This window comes from Choloepus didactylus, chromosome 13 (genome assembly GCF_015220235.1).
Source record: "Choloepus didactylus isolate mChoDid1 chromosome 13, mChoDid1.pri, whole genome shotgun sequence".
NCBI lineage: Eukaryota > Metazoa > Chordata > Mammalia > Pilosa > Megalonychidae > Choloepus > Choloepus didactylus.
The window spans coordinates 64,424,922-64,440,464 of record NC_051319.1 but is presented as its reverse complement, the minus strand read 5'-3'; the positions used below and the strand labels follow the sequence as shown (position 1 = coordinate 64,440,464).

Sequence of the window (15,543 nt, the reverse complement as noted above, 5' to 3'; positions counted from 1 at the left end):
GATGGATGTGATGGATAGGTGGGTCAGTGAGTGAGTTGATGGCTGGATGGATGTAGATGAAAGATGGCATGCCTTCCATGTGTCCAAGAACTGGGGCTTGGACTGTCTCTCTGCTCTATGGGTACGTCGACAGAGCAACGGCAGAGTTGGATATAAAATTAGGAGAATTTTAAGGGATATAATATTGCTGGAAAAAAAGTGCCTTGCCACACTCTGGCTAACATTAAGACTTCTAAAAGTGCTAAACACCAAGCAGCTGGATGGAGACCTTATTCAATGCTAAGACCAGAGGCTACTCAGAGTCTGCACATACCTGCCTTTCTTCAACTGTTGGCCCCTGTACCCTTCCTACCTCCCCAATCTGTCCCAGGCTGAGGATGATCTTTACTCTCCCTAGCTTTCCCTTTTGGTGGCTCTTTTTCTACCTTCCTTCATGCTTCAATCCCTCCCTTTTTGGGCCTAGTGCTACCTCTTTTCAGGTTCTGGTAGCTGCCATTTACACCTTAGTGTGAATTTAGGTCTAGGTGCTATTCCTTAGGTCAAAGTGCTGTTTGCACTTTAAGCTTTGTCTCCAAGTGAGGTTTGAAAAGGTGTATGCCCTTTTAAAAGGAATCTGAAGTGCCGCAGAAAGAGCTGCTGTGATCCCGGGGAGGACTGATGACCATCCCAGGACAGTTCCTCGCGCACAGACATCCCATGTTGGTCCTGGTCAAGATCCAAGGTGAGACCACTGATTGTGCTGCTGCAGTTCCCTGGGTGTGTCTTGCTCCCTAAGAAGGGAGGGACCTCAGGGGAGAAGGGAAGGGATTCAGTTACAGGGGCCAGTCCAGCTCCCCCTGCAGAGGCGCCTTCTGCAGGGTCTCTCCAGGTAGTGCCAGCAGGGCCAATTGGCCCTGCTTTTATAAAGATGCTCAAATCAAATCTTTAAAGTCATTTCCCAATGAGGTATACTCACAGGATTGAAAGAAAGAGGACTTCTTGGCACAACTCTAAACTTAGGTCCTACAACCAGACCACACTGCCTGAAGTGCGTCATAAATTAACATTTTTATAAATCCTGTAGTTAACTTATGAACAGCACAATTATATGTTTCTGGTATTAAAAGCATTGAGTTGTTAAAGATAAACACTTGAAGTACACCACAGTTTTTATAACCGTTTTGTCATTTTTTCATTTTTTAATATAACAAGAGTCTCAAAAAATGGAAGTGGCCCAGGCCTCTAAAACAGTCCTGGTTTGGGTTTATTAATAAAGCTCCTTTCACACAGTTGGGCCGGCAGACTGGCTGTTGTGCAGCTGGTGTTAGTACACCACACTTTACCTTAGACAGACAGCCCTGTTTCAGGACAGGCATTCTAGTCCAAAAGGTGTGATTCCCCTGAAATTTAACCAAGAGATTTAATAAGCCTGAATGTCACAAGATTTGCAAATCCTTTGGTTAGCAGAGGTTATGACCAATGTCAACCACCAATGAAAGAACCACCACTTAATTACCACTTTGTTATATAGCCTGTGTGCGTCCTAATTTTTCAGACAAGGCAGGATTCTCTTCTTTTCACAGAAGGCACATGTGCACCGAAAGGAAAGAATGGAAAGTGGTCTCTTAAACCACAGAGGGCTTAAACCATAAAGTGTCCACAGAGAACTGTTGTAAGCAAGGCTACCAACCCCCTGATATCACATACAAGACGGTAAATGTGCATATGAGTAATCTTCTGGGAAGACTTCACAAAGAGGGTGTTTATAACACACACACACACACACACACACACACACACACACACACACACACACACGTTAAAAACTAATGCCAAGACCCATACATTAAGATAGAAAGTCAGTATTGAATGGAGAAATGGAGGTGAAAGCAACTGTGGATGAGCTAGAATTCTTGGGGTGTTTTGTGTACTTTTGACAAGAGGTTCTCTTGAAAGGCTGATAGGGTTCTTTGGTCTCTGAAGTCCCTGGTATCATTCTCATTTCTTTCTCTCCAGAGCAGAAGACTGGGACCTCTTAAATTCCCTTGACTGTACTTTCATTTTGTATTTGATTGCAATTGAGTTTTGATATGTTTGTTTTGCCTAAAACTCTACCCACATTTCTTGGACCATTAGAAAAGCAAACCAGAGTAGAGTTCTTTAGCTGGTTCATTTTAAAAGATAGATATTTTTAGGTTTTAGAAGTCACATACGCCAGGTTACATTGGGCCAACTCAGCTTTGTGAACATTTAGCAGTGCCTACTGCTGGATTTACTGAGTCAATGGCTATTAATACACCCTAAGCATTCCCTTTCAGTTTTGAGCAAACCCTCTGATGCCACCACTTTTTCCTACCGAAAAGAAAATACATAATCACATTAAAGCAGTTCACCCATTAGAACCACTTGCTATGAAAGCTGTAAAATTTTTATAAATATAAGGTATCCTTTATTTTCTTCAGCTTATTCCCTTATGTTTCCTAGTTAATTAATTGATAGGTAGGTAACAAAATAGGAATCCTGGCTTCAAATTTTGAGTCTTGCTGTATTAAATTTGTCACCTAGACAAGTCACTCAACCTGACTCTCCGTGTACTCAGACATAAAACATGGACATTCAATTAGATGATCTCAGGGATCCCCCAGGTCATCTTCTGTGACTCTATGAATCGATGGCCTTATAAATGTGTGTTAAATGTAAGTACTTGGCAGCTGGAACCCAGAAGGCTAAAAGCCATAACACAACAGTTTTGAGTAGTATAAAAATATTTCGATGTCTAAAAAGGTGGGGACCCAGGGAGGATAACAAAACTCCAAGCGAAATAATTTTTTTATTAGACCTGTGCAAATTTAATTTTAGTTTATACCTTCTAAACTGTAGAGTACACCTCTTTGGAGAAGAAACTCTTAAAAAGTTGTATTTTTAAAAATTCCATGCAATTGAAAGTGAATTCAATTGCATAGATGTGTGATCTATACACTTAGATTTAAGTGTAAAGGAGACGTGGCAGAGAAGTAGAATCCAACAGCCTGATCTGAATCCTGGATTCAGCAATTATGAGCTATGTGATCTCAAGCAAAATACTTAGCTCAGTTGTAAAAAGGGCTTCTATGAAGATGAAATGAGATAATCTGTGTAAGTGCATGACATATTATATAAGGGCTCATAGATAGCACCATTTCATTGTCCTCTACTGGTAGGTTTTGATTTTCCTTTCCAAAATAAATTTCCTTGTACTTCAACATTTCTGAAAAACTAAGCAAAACTAGGTACAGAAGAAAGTGAAAGAATTTCAGAACCATCTCCTCAGGTGTTGTGTATTTAGTGAAAGTGGGTAGGCAGAAGTCAAGGCTCTGCTGTGTGACATTAGACAATTTATTTAATTTATAAACTCATTTTTCCTGTGTAAAAAGAGAATAATAACCCCATAGGGTGTGCAAGGGTTAAGAGAAATAAGGCATATAAAGGGCTGAGAACAGTGCCTGATATACAGCTACAAAAGGAAATTCCTAGAAAAGTAAAAATTATTTCTGTAGTTCATTGACCCCATTAACTTCATACTGCAAGTGCCCTTCACAAATCATAACAATTTCTGAAACCTCTATACAATTGTTTTGAATTAAAAATACAAATGCCATAGTACGTGATAATGTTTAAATATTAATTGAGGCCATTTAAGCTTGAAAATAGATTTCCAATTCAACTCGAAAATTTGTCTTCCTAGATCACAGTATTTCTGTTCATGTTAAAATAATATTTTAGAAAAGGAAAAGTATATTATTCCCATATCTCAATAAAAGAATTTGATATATTTCTTTCATAGAATGAATATGAGCTTGGGATATAATTACTCAAAGTTGGGTTTATAAACCCAAAGAATGTAGCATGAAAACTTTCACAGAATTTATACTTTTTTCCTATCTATTTAGTTTCTATAATCACCCTTGTAACAACTAACAGAATTAACTCTAAAAAATAGGTGACTTCATCTTTATTTATTATTATATTTTACTTAGAATCCAAGGTTCAATTTAAAGTGTGTGGGGGTGGGGTGGGGGGTGATAAAGAAATAGGCCATAAGCAACTTTAGAAACAATTATAATTATAATTTATTTAAGAATTAACAATTTGCTTCCCTTGTCAGTAAGTCATTTACTTGCAATAGTAAATACACACAATTCCACATACCAGACTTACAAAGATTCTTATTCATGTAACCCATCTCTCAGATCTTTTCTTTGTGACCCTGTCATTAGAAAGCAAAAATATATAACTTTACCAAGATACATGCCATTTTTATTAGGGTAAGTATTTTTTTCTGTAAACCATCTGTGTATTTTTTGCAATAAATTAAATACATGTCAAATTCTAAATGGCATAATTAAAACCCAACAAATATCTATTTTTCTTTAAATTGAATAATTTTATCCTGCTGAGAGACTGCATGAATCTTGGCTAGTTTGTACATTTTTGCTTTCAAGGATGTAATGTAACCATCAGAGCTGTTACCTCATGTAAATAAATTTCAAAGATGGTCTTAATAATAAAAACTATATCACATAACCCTAAAAATTTAATATAGCTGCCATGGCAATAACCAGATCATTCTTCCAAACAAATATGTATTCCATCATGTCATTTTGAACTTTTTATGACCTTTTTTTTTTTTTTAAAGAAAGAAAACTACAATTGAGACCAAATGTTCTGTGAAAGAAAATACAGGCTAGCCTATTTGGCCAAGTATAGATAATTTCAGATTTAAAATGTTATTATATTTTAGAATTTAACCCATTTTTTCACAAACCAAGGTAATTATGATTAAATTATGATCTGAAATTAGGAAGTCACTTAGGAAATCTAACAGCTTGCAGTAGTGCTTAGAAATGCTTTTGGAATGATTTGACATAAACTATGACTACCAATTACACAGTTCCTCAAAAAAAAAAAAAAATCAAATGCACAATTGTAGTTTGAAATAAAGACTACAATTGTGCCAGCATCATTTCATGAACAAATTATTAAAACATTTATATCAAACAGAGGCCTCTCCTGCAGCAGCTTTTTTGCCACCAATCCTTCCTGCTCCCCTTTCCAGTTCGCCCTGCTCCATCATCAAGCCCATCCATCGTGCTCCTGTCTCTTCCTTAGTTCAACTTCATCTCTGTTCCAGAATCTCTCACCTCTTTCAATTTAATTCTGCACCTGTAATAAACCTAAGGCCCCCAAATCCCCACCTTTTTAGCACTGGTTGGATCAGTCAATGGAATCAAAACAGTAAGTGCAGCGGCTCTAGAGAAGTAGTCCCCAGGGTCCCCGGTGCACGCTGTGAAGCTTGCGACCCTATGGACTGGTTCAGCACATGCCAGTAAGGAGATAACTCTCCAAAGACCCTTTCAAGAAAGTGTTATGGACCACATCCTCTACATCTTCCTCTCTCTTGAGCTCACCATGCCAAACTACACCAAAAATATTACCAAAAAAAAAAAAAAAAAATGCTAGTTTTTTAAGACAATGGCCTAACTTTCACTAAATATCACCTGTAAATTATGACCAGCACCATTTTTGAATTACCCACATGACATCAGTCTATAGACGACCTAAAAAAGGACAGGCTTTCAGAATCCACCAGAAGTTTCCATATTATACTCTAAAGCTCATTGCAGGCTGGCTAGAACTCTAGATGGAGGGATAAAAACTCCTCCTCCTTTTTCTTATTTGTCAAAGAACTGCAAATTTAAGGTTGGAATTCATTTAAAAAATAACAGTGCACTTTAAAAGGAGGGTAAGAGAAACATGGGCTTAACAAGTGTTAGGGCCAAACACTCCCGTCCCCTAGACCAGCTGACCAGTGGCTTCTTTCCATGCCTTCAAAAACAAACAATAACTAACACAGACCACTGAAACCAAACCAAATATTTATTATCTCATATGCCAAAACCTTGAACAATTTCTGATTATATCTGCTTTAAGAAAATTTGATACATAAAAATCCATTTTTACAGAAGAGATAAAGAGGTGAGTCTATTTACAAAAAGCTTTACTAGTTTCCTTAAAACACTCAACTTCCCCAAAGCCCTAAAATATGATTTTAACAACAAAAATTAAATTTATTTATAACATTACAAACAGACAGTTACTAAATATCCATGAATGGAGTAGATAAACAAAGTGTGAAATATACACAAAATGGAGTATGATTCAGCCATGAAAAGGAATGAAGTACTGATACATACTGCAATGTGCATGAACCTCAAAAGCATCATGCTGAGTGAAAAAAAGTCAAACACAGAAGGCCACATATTGTATGATTCCATTTATATGAAATATCCAGAACAGGTAAATCAGTAAAGGCAGAGAGCGAATTGGTGGTGGCCAGGAGCTGGGGGAAGGAGCTAATGAGGAGTAGCTGCTTAATGGCTGAGGGTTTTCATTTGGATGGGATACAAATGTTTTGGAACTAGATACAGGTGGTAGCTGCACAATGTTGTGAATGTACTAAATGCTACTAAATTGTTCACTTTTTAAAGGTTACTTTTATGTTTTGGGAATTTCACCTCAATAAAAAAAGAAATTCTTAAAAAAAATGATAGATTACATAGATTAGATAGATAGATAGACAGATAGATAGATAGATAGATAGATGAATGGAGAGAGAGCTGTTTTGTGAAGTAGGGTCTACCTGTGTGTACACACAGATAAAGAGAAAAGATGATACAGGCATTTAATCTTTGCTGAAAGTGAATGGGCAAATGTTCATAGGCATGTGATTTAAGATAACCTGCTATCAGAATCATTCCTGACATTTTGCTTTTCCCATCTGTCTCTTTCTTCTAAAATACATTTCACACTTCCCTCAGTACAACTGACAATAATTACAGCTTCTCTCAAAAGACCAAACTTTGCACTTAGGATTCTAGATCAGGATGTTATATGTTAACCAATATTCACTCATGCTCTTACGTTTTTTAAAAAATTTTAACGTTATTAGAGTAGGAAAAACTCCTCAGGCCTAAGAAGTTTCTTGTCTTTGACAACATAATCATGAATGAAAAAATACACATATGTATAAAGCCATAGAACAACGTGGGCCTCCATCAGGATCTGAAAGGAAGGGGCTGGACCTGGAGAAGGCAGGATTCCCGATACCTGAGCATGAGCATTCATAGGGTCTTCTGTATCTCTGGACTACCTGCACTGTTATATACATACTATTCTTAAGATGACTTTAAATCAATTTGTTCATGTTAATTAGCCTCACGTTAAGCAATAATATTTACAATACTATGGGTTGATGTACCAGAAACATTTTTTTTATTTCTGTTTACTGTCTAAAATTATTTTGAATGCAATAATATGCCACACGTTTGAACATTGCATTTGCTTCCAAGGACACCTCTGCCCTAGATAGCTAAGTATCACCTGGGGAAAATAATGTTAAGCTCTGCGATTGCCTGGCTTGCTCATCTATAAGTAAAATGACACGAAATCTCAAAAGTCCTTTCTAAATTCTGAAATTCTATGATTCCAGGACTCTTAGAGTGATTTGCACAGTCACCTTGCACAGTGAATCAAAGCAGAACCACACCCAGATCTTGGGTTTCTCGACCTTTAAGTCAGCACTCCTTCTTGCCAACCTACCCTGCACACAACCGTGCAAATGATCTGGAAATGAACATGTTGGTAAATGACAGCAACCACGCACCTAGTACTTACCTTGTGTCAAGGATGCACCACATTATTTTTCCACTTAATCCTCACAATCATCCCTTAACCTGTTTTACAGGTGAGGAAACTGAGGCATGGAGCGGAGAAGTAACAGGTACAAGATTACAGAGTTAGGAAGAGCTGGGGCAGGGAATTGAGGCCCCAGCAGCCTGGCTACAGAATGTGGGCTTTTTGCCACCAAACTGCACAGCGAATTTAGGGTGTCTCTCAGTTGCTAAGGTTCCCATGCACACATTGCTGGCAGAACTCGGAGGACGTTTTGGAGAGCAGTGGAGAGACTGTGAGGCAACACCGAAGAATAAGATGCAAGGTGAATGGCAGTTGGAAAATAAGGAGACTGAGAAGAAACACAAAGCAACATGTATTCTTTTGCCTAAATTTAGCATAAATAAGATCAGCCACATTAAACCTTTTGTGGCAATAAGAGCAAATGAAAGAAAACAACCAAAATAACATTAATCCTTAAACTTGTCCCCCAAAAAAATGATTTAAAAAAAGAAAAATTGAGCAAGAAATCTCCAAAATAGAGTCAAATGTACTGAAATACAATTGTAATTAATCTCTTAAATTTACTGGCTACTTACATAGTCTCTAATAATTAGGTTAATTTTTTCTTTTTACATTTTGATTCTTTCTACAAAAGAAAAGAAAACAATAACAACAACTAGAAATGCTTTCATTAGCCTCCTGGATATCTACTTCTTAAAAGGTTCTACTGCAGGGGGCTGGTGGTGGATAATGTCATACATCTACCGCTGTTCTCAGCCAACAAGAACCCTATAAATACATTAAAACGCTCTGGGCAGAAATAAAATAAAAGTGGTATAATCACTCGAGGCCTACGTAGCTCACGTTACACTCGGAAACATGCCAAAGAACACGTTTAATGTTGTAGTCATATGATCTTAGTCTTAAAACTCAAAATGGAGCAATTTCCAAAAGAAGATAAAGGTCTGACTTCAGAGTGGGATGAGGCTGAAAAAATAACCTTATAATTTAAATCTTCCTCCCCAAATCTCACAAGAAACCTGGTCACTCTCATTTTTCAGAGGCCTTTACAAAATACACGCATGTCTGGCAGAACGGTTAGAGCTAGCTTAAAAAGAAAGCTTCATTTCTACTGCAAGATCTTAGACCATCTGCAAATTTTAATACTTTAATTTCCTTTACTTAGTGGGAGTGAGAAAGTAATAAAATTTTTTTTTTAATATCCCAAGGCAGTTTGACAGTTAACAAAACAAACTCTAAAATAATGATGTTGAGCTCTGCTGTCCACATGGATTGGTCTGGTTATTTTAATATTTGAAATATGGGGGGAGAGTGAGTGTGTATGAATAAATTCTTAGGAATTTAGAAATTCATCCAAAATTTAGCAGTTTAAGATGACTTAATGAGTTTGATAATGGGATACAGAAACTTTAATTCTTAAATCATTTGTTTTATTTCAAAGCAGTCAGGGGTGATTAATCAGCTTTGGTAATAGTTTATGGCTTAGATATAGTTGCTGGGGCTCTGGGGTAAGGAGCTGGGAGGCAGTTTGGTGTAATGGTGCATTACCAACATCCTATCTATAGCGACTATTAATGGGCACACTCTCAAGTTTTATTAAATCCACAGGTTTTTCGTAAGAAGCTTAATTGCTGCACTTGGACTTGTGGACGGAGTGGAGCCACCTCAGTGGAGAAATTCCGGCATTCTTGCAGCCAGGGATGCCTTTCTGTTTTGTTTTGTTTTTATGTCTGAGAAATCCTTAGTTTTTTTTTAATGTGGTATGTTTTCCAAGTCCTATGTTTCCTTAAAGATTTTCCACCAATACTTTAACAACTGAATTGCTTATTTTTAAGTCTAATTTGATAGGACTAGTAACATATTTTAATTAAACACAAAGGCAGTTTCATTCATGTTCGTATAATGATGCTTTGCACTTGTGTAGAACTTCATTATTTTCAAATATTTCATATATTTTTCCTCACTATGTTTTTCATACTGTGCAAACCATTTAATGACTGCTATTTCTGGGATGATCCTGATGTTGAAAATCAAGATGATCCATAGAGATCATTTGTTTTCAGTAAAACATTTAAATTACTTAAGGAGTAAAGGTATCAGTGAGTTTTTAAAAATAATACTTTTGGTTTTTTTACACTTTATTTTTATAAGATCTGTTTGTCCTTATTGCCTGTGGAGGGTGAATGCTGTCCACCACTGCAGGTTAAATATCCCTGCACTTGATGTGATTAGCTTCTTAAAACGCTGATGTCTTACATAATTTTCTACTGCACATCTCCACATGCTGCGTAGTAACTTGAGATGATCTAATTTATTTAAATGTACTCAAAGAACTAATTCCTGGGAGTTAAAACCACATAGGATTTAGCAGAAATCCCATACTGAAGATGATAGGTGGCTATATAAGGTTAATAATGTCTGTTTACTTTTATTCTGGCTTAATTCATTTAATTAATCCATTTTATGACAATGAAAAAGTCCAGTTTCTTTTAAAAAGGAATTCAAACATGCCTATAAATGAGTTTTCTGTGCATGCTACCACAATTTAAAATACATAAAAATTAAAATGCTTTCTAAACAAATGGAGGGAATTTATCATTTAAGTCTATGTACTTAATTGATTCTTATTTTGTTAACAGACTACCAACCTTTTTCATTAAAGTCAGTTTAATTTATTACCTTGAAATTAGCATGTATATTTTTTACTCCATTTCTTCTAGATACTAGTTTAAAGTAATAAAATAAAGATCTCTACATGGAAAACAACTGATTTTGAATGCATCCACATTCTTTTCTGGCATTACATATTTGAACTAAAGTCTCCAATAATTATTAACGCCATTACAACTGCTAAATAAAAAGCGGGAGGTGGAGGATCCCAAATACCGTGGTAAAATCCTGCTAGGAAAAATAATGCGCAAAACCCACATTTATTTTTTAGATAAATTTGGGGTTTTACAAGAGGAAAAAAGTACTTGGCTGATAATTAGAGAAAGATATCTGGTAAAAGAGCAAAGTGACTTTGAGTTGCTGTAACTATTTATACAGAAATAACTCAAAAGTTTGTAAACTGATCCTTAACTGGTTTGATTAAAAGAACATAATTAATAAATGACAAGACAGAATGAAAAGTTCATTGTGGCATTTGATAAACCACCCAAGTAGTTAAATCATTGCTTTTCTGTTTAATTTCACTATTTGTTTTTCCATTTGAGCTGCCAATTTTCTAACACGCTACAGAAGGAAGAGGAAACCTCCTTTTTTTTTTTTGATTGATAAACATCACAGATTTTTGTTTCAAATCAATTGAACTTTTTCTTTCCCTAAAGATGATCCTTGTATTTGCTGTCACACTTGTGGTGAAGCCATTATTCCATCAAAACTATATAAATAGCCCCCCCTTTTCAGCGACTTTGACAAGAACACCATAACAGTTCATATCACCCCTGACCTTCAGAGTGTATATCATCTTGTCAACATATAAACAAACGCAGTATTGGCTGTATTTTAATAGATTCTGTAAATATCAAGATCCAATTTATCAAAAGGTTCACCCAAAGTGACAGCTCTGAAGTTCTGGATTGTATTTGCAATGCTAATTCTGACTTTCAATGAAAAAGGATTTTTTGGCTTTGTTTTGGTCTTTTTTTTTTTTCTTCTTCAGGAAAGTGTAAGAAGCTACCAGAATTTTTCTTTTTTTTTTCTTTTTGTGATGGATGCTTGACTCTGATTTAGTCACAAAAGGTGAAGACTGAAAGTACTGTCAGAGGTGGCTATTTTTCTCAATTGTGAGAGAAACACGCCTGTTTGCACAGGAAGAATTTATGAGATTCCTACTACTGTGTCTGAGCTTGGCAAATGCATAACCTATGATAATTGGCTTTAAACGGGAAAGGAGGCAATAACAAAGATGACTATCACTATTTCTGCAATCAAGGCGTATTTTCTTTTTATTTCCACATTCACAGCCGCCTCACACTGGGTGTCACTGACTTTGTACCTTCTTTACAAAACATAAAACATGCTATCGTTATTAACGTATCCTCTCCTTGTGAAGCCTTTATTAGGGAGATAATTATAGGAATATTTGTCCTGTTCGTCAAAGAAAGTCTTGTAGATAATATTTGCTAAGGATAACAAATCTTCAACAACTGTAAATCTAAAATCTCTACCGGTGGGAGAAATAGAAAAAAATTAACAAAAAGCTAATGTATCTAGGAGAGAAAAATTCTTAATAAAGCATTAAAACCTACAAAATAAGGATGCTAAGAAAATGGCAAGGTCCTCTAAGAGATCTAGACCTCTACAAACTTACTTTTTTGTACAACTATCATTCTGTCGGTCGGAAATCATACTTGGAAATTATCTTGTTTAGGCCCATTTCTTTGAGTCTGGGCCAACCACTTAGCCCAAAGCACTGATACATTTTGAAACATTCAGGGCTTCCTGAAATGTCAACACACTTAGAAAATGATCCACCAGAGATATGGGGATGATGTACCTGCTCTTGTGAAAAACTAAACAAGGAAACCCATTAGAAGGTAATGACAGAACATCCAGGATTTGAAAACCTGACCTTGATAAGTTAAGAAGAGGAGAAAGACACACACACACAACTTGTTGTTACTTGGACAGAGGAATTTGTTTATCCTGCTTATGTGAGGTTTGAGTCAGCAATAATTCTAATTTTGGAAGGCCTGAGGTGTTTTGCTACATTTATGCACCACATGTGCAAACAGCGGGGATTCTTAGCAATGAAAAGACCACAATGTATTATTTTAGCTCAAGTAATAGACAAAGGAGGTTGGCTCTCTCTACATGAATCTTCTTCAGTATGACATCATGAAGGATTGTGTCATAAAAAGGGCACCTGCTTTGGGATCAGACACAACTTTACTGGAAATAAAAATAGTTCTATTAACTATTTAAATATTTAACAGTGCCAGGCACCATCCTAAGTGCTTTATATGTGTTAACTCATTTAATCCTCAAACTTCAATATGGAAAAGATACTATTATACTATTATGATCCCTATTTTGCCATTGAGGAACCTACAGTATAGAAAGGCTGAGGAATATCCCCAAGAACATGTTTCTAGTAGGGGACAGAGCCAAGATTCAAACCCAGGTCATGCTGGATGCAAAACACCTGGCACTGTACCAGGAGCATCATATGCACTCAGATTATCAGTAAGTAACTCTTATCGTTATGGTTCGTTCAGCAAAGCTTTACAAAACTGGAGGATATGCATTCAAGTCAGATATGACCTTTTACTCATTGTTGCTTTCACTCAGTCTACTGAGAAAGACACGTTAAAATTTATGACCACTACTCATCATGGTGTTATGATAGCTTCTCAGAGCCTCAGTTTTTGATGTATAAAATGGGAATAATTAAAGCGGGCAATATGGGCAGACACTGCCTGGTGCATGGTAATTGTTGTTAATATAGTAGTGATATTTTTAATAATGAAAACAGTATAGTAGCTGGAAATACTGTATGCTATTAAGAAAAAAAAATACAGGCAGAATTTCAGCTGTACTAAATTCCCAGACCATCTCAAGAGAATTAGTAACTGTTTATTGACTATTGTTTGGCTCAAATTCAACCTTTAATCTCTTAATGCCATATACACTTTAATGGACCACATGGACTTCATCGTTTTTTAAAAATCCCTAAATAAATGACAATTCAAATAAAGTCTCCACAAAAAGAGATCCTCTGTACCTGATTCTAATTCAAAAGCACGCACGCCCTCCTGTATGTATTAAGAAAGTAGTCATTCCCCATGCTCGAAGATTTTCTGATTCTCAAGGTGTGCTTCAGGGCTAATCGCTATCAAGAAAGAGAGTGAGACAGAGAAGACAGGAGGAAGGAAGGAAAAAAGGAAGGAAGGAAGGAAGGAAAGAAGGAGGGAGGGAGGGAAGGGAGGAGGGAAGGGGAAGAAAGGAGGGAAGGAAGGAAGAGAGTTCCAGTGCTATTTTTATAAACAGGGCCTGCTTAGGTTTGATATAGTCGATTTTCTGATTCTCTCTGGCTCAGATCTTAAATGGAGCAGAACTTCATAATCTAGATTTTTTAACGCAATAAATGGAAGGAAACACAAAGAACCTAATGTGGCTGCAATGCGCTATGAAATTTATATAACTTAATTTTACTTAATTCTTATAACAAAGTTAGATGATATTAGTATTCCCTATTTTGCAAATGAAAAAAAGTTAAACAAAAAAAGTTAAAAGTGACTTGCCCAAAGTCACATGCAGTGGAGTCAGAATTTGATCCAGGCTGCATGACTGCTAAGGCCTTATTAATTATATACACAGCTACTTTCACATAAATGTTCATTTTTGTGTAGCACTGGAAGGAAGAAGGATGCTTGGAAAGAATGCAAAAAATCTTTATTCAATGTCCTCAAATTTTGCTGTGCTTGTTTAAAGTGCAGATCCAGGCTTCATTCCCAGACACTTTGATTCAGTGGGTTTAGGCAGACCTGAGCACCGCAAGAGATTCTGACTACACTCAGAATTTGAAAATGCTATTTGTTAATCATAATCTATATGGCAAGTCCTGGATTTGGTGTGTTTCCAAATTGCTTCATGTTAACATATTATCCCTTCTCTCCCTTCTTGCTCTTTGCAATGAGAAGATTCATAGAAAAGCATTTCTTTAAAAGCTGTTTTAGGATCAAAATGCTTTGCTTTATATTCATCCATAGATCTTGCCTGGCAAATATTTAAAAGTTAACAGCAGCCTTGAAAAGGATGAAAATCTCAAAACTAACAATGCGTTAATTTTTTCAATCCCAAATAAGTAGTCATTTCTCCCTTCATTCCTCTCGATGATATTGAATATAGAGATCTGATCTCTTACTCTGGAACTTATTGGTCGAAGGATCAGAAATGAGAAACTCTTCCCAAACTTCCTGACTTTTTCTTCCACCACAACTGTCAGATTTTCCCAATGTAGGAATATGTGCCATCTGTTGTCCAGGAGATATATCTTGCTTAAATAGACAGAACTCAGTCACAACACAATCCAAAACACTGGTGGCATTTTAAAAAGAACTAGAATAGTTCTGAGAGTAGTATTAGAACACAGGTATGGTGGTGTCTGGCATAAGAAAATTTCCATAACTAATTATCTGGGTTCAGAAAAAATGCTTATCCCAAATATTACTGGTCCACCAGTCCCTTGACCCCTGTCAGGTGTCCCACCCTCCATTACTATGCAGGTGCCACAATCAAAACATTGCCAGAGAAACCATGATCAGGGTCAAGAGCTGCCTGCTTTCCAATTTCAAGCAACCACCCAGCTCCTCTGACATTGCATACCAAGCAAAAGAGACAAAGGCATTGCCACAAGTTTGATATAACTCATAAAATCCTGGAGGCCAAATCTGGTACCTCTTCCTGCCTTCACTGATACCACCATGCATCTTCCCAAATAAATGAGGAAGACTGGGCCTAGTTATGCGTGATCAAGAGTGAGAAGCCAAACTGTATCTGTCAAAATTCCCTGCATGTCCAAGTTCCTCATTCCAGAACTTGTCTGCTGTGTTGACTTAGTTCCTATTTCCTAGCTGTTAAAATTTAAGTAATTAAGGCCTCACAGTAAGATCTATCCAGCCATAATGAATTTCTGGGTCTCCTCTTCCTCCCCACACAAACATAAGCACAACAGAGTAAACATACAGTGACAGGGACAAGTTACTATGTAGTCCTCCAAAGTCCTGAAAATGAGCATATATATGCTGATCTCCTGGATCTCAAGAACTGACATTCCACAGTTTCTCTCCAGAACCTGCACATTGAGGCCCAGTGTAGCCTCAG

General features: G+C 36.6%; 1 protein-coding gene across 3 annotated transcripts in view; it reads right to left on the bottom strand.

Moving 5' to 3' along the window:
- Positions 1 to 15,543, bottom strand: part of PRDM6 (PR/SET domain 6) — a 103,358-nt gene that overhangs the window by 52,261 nt on the left and 35,554 nt on the right. The gene's annotated exons all lie outside the window — the stretch shown is intronic.